The sequence below is a fragment of the Pinus tabuliformis genome, chromosome Q (assembly GCF_031772625.1).
Source record: "Pinus tabuliformis cultivar Carrire ecotype Pingquan chromosome Q, CPIR1, whole genome shotgun sequence".
Lineage (NCBI taxonomy): Eukaryota > Viridiplantae > Streptophyta > Pinopsida > Pinales > Pinaceae > Pinus > Pinus tabuliformis.
The window spans coordinates 204138769-204141047 of record NC_142296.1 but is presented as its reverse complement, the minus strand read 5'-3'; the positions used below and the strand labels follow the sequence as shown (position 1 = coordinate 204141047).

The 2279-nt window shown below is 41.5% G+C and overlaps 1 pseudogene across 1 annotated transcript; it reads left to right on the top strand.

Annotated features, from left to right (window-relative positions):
• The first annotated feature begins 787 nt into the window (after window positions 1–787).
• LOC149218913 (NDR1/HIN1-like protein 12 pseudogene) lies at window positions 788–2022 on the top strand (annotated as a pseudogene). Its single transcript, XR_016248663.1, has one exon. The product of XR_016248663.1 is annotated as an NDR1/HIN1-like protein 12 pseudogene (transcript).
• Window positions 2023–2279: the final 257 nt, after the last annotated feature.

Here is a 2279-nt window from a genome sequence, read left to right as displayed (position 1 = left end):
TAAAAATATATGCATCCCCTAATTATATGTAAAAGTAGAAAAAAAAAAAAAAAACCATGAAAAATAAATATGCCTCATATAACTAAAACATTTTCTTTTACCCATTAATATATTTTCTTTAATAATCATTTTAATTTACACTAATAATAATTATAAATTATTTATAAACCATTTACCCATAAAATTCGGATCTATCCGAAAATACAAAAGCATTAACATTATAGAGGTGAGTCTCCACACACAATATCATATGATAACGAAATCAAAATAAAGATCCACAATGTCTCCACGCTTCGTCAAACTATGGGAGAAAGTGCAATCATTTTATTAGTCCTAGGAAACTTCATTAGAGTTTCCGTGTTAATCCTTCACACAAGTTTTTTTTGTGCATCCATAACTGCCCTACCCGCAAGTGTCGTAAGGACGAAGAATTCGTGAAATTGAAATTGGAATGTGCATAAATTTATTCAGTAAAAATTCTCCTTAAATATTTCCGAACTGCCCTTCAGAATTTGCAAGTATGAATGCATGTAAACTGAAATTTGAAGGGTCAAACGACCAAAATTTGTACAGTACTTGCAGAAAAAAGAATTCCACAAAGAAACGGGCGGTTTTTGTTCCTGGAATAACCAAATACGTACCTTTCCTCTAAGTAGCTGCACACTTTTCTCCTTCTGTACGCCCAGTCTTGAAGGCAGAGCAATAATTCTGCTGTATACTTTTCTGGCAGCAATGCACCTTCCTAGCCGGTTCGAGTAGACCTGCCTAGGATTTTCTTTGTAAGCGCACTGAAGCTTCTCGTACCCTGTGTTCAATCCGTCCTTTAAGAGCCCGTCTTTCCTGTGTTTCCTCAAACTCAATATTCTTATTTCCGGATTGACGCCAAGCGTCAGAAGTGGTAACGCTCTGAGCATTACCACTTCATTTGTGGTCAGAATTTTGCATTGGGGACCGAGCAGAAAAATCCAGCCATGTCAGCCAAGGGATGTGTGACTCACAAGGATTGCGGCCGCCATGGCCACTGGTGGGAAGAGATGCCCTACAGGAGATTCCTGCAGGCTCTGTTGGCGTTGCTCTTCATCGTGCTGTTCGTGATCCTCGTCATCTTCTTAGCGCTGCATCCGCACAAGCCACGGTTTTACCTGCAGAACGCTACGGTCAGCGTGCTGAATGTGAGCGACGGATTGCTCACTTCCAGCCTGCAGTTCACCGTGGTGTCGCGCAACCCGAATGACAGGATCGGTGTCATCTACGACAGCCTGAGCACCTACGCCTCGTATCTGGATCAGCAGATCACGGCCGAGTTCTCGTTGCCCCCTTTCTACCAGGACCCCAAGGATATCAACGTCTTGGCTCCCATTTTATATGGGAATTCCGTTCCCTTGGCTCCCGTCGTCTGTGAGCAGCTGAGTTACGAGAGCCTGAAAGGGTCGTTGAGCTTGAGTCTGAGAATGAACGGAAGGGTCCGCTGGAAGGTGGGCAGCTGGAGATCCGGGCATTATCATTTGTATGTCAATTGCGAAGCCATCGTGTGGCTGAGCAATAACGGCATTGGAGGCCAAGTTCCTCTGCAACCCATCACCACATGCCATGTGGAGGTCTAGGTTTCAGTTAGGAGATTTTGTAATCTATCAGAGTTCCATGGTAATTTAATTCCCTGGTATTCATAGTCAGTCTGCTTCTGGTTTTATTTGAATAATTCCTTCCCCATTCGACTGCCCTGTTGTTTGTGTGAGGCTCTGGATCTGGTGCGCGGGAATGTTGTCCTGATACTGAGCCCCTAAAATCGGTAAATAAATTCATAAATCCGATTATTTTAGTCCCACATTGCGATGGGAGAGATTTTGTATGTATAAGTTTTCCTCTAAGACATGCCGTTTGTCCTGTTGTTTGTGTGAGGCTCTGGATCTGGTGCGCGGGAATGTTGTCCTGACACTGAGCCCCTGAAATCGGTAAATAAATAAGTCCCACATTGCGATGGGAGGGACCTTTGTTTGTATAAGTTTTCCTCTAAGACATGCCCTTATGTTAGGGATGGCATTTTTAATAATAAGTTTTCCTCTAAGACATGCCCTTATGTTAGGGATGGCATTTTTAATAATAGCGTCTATTATTGTGGGCAAGTTATGCTATGGATTCATAATTGATTGATATATATATATATATATATATGTGGGGTAGTATATGTTTATCGCTAGATTATATATTTGTTTATATTGTTTATTTTGCGTGTTTATGGATCTATAGGTAAGTAAATATAAATTGATAGCATATGGATT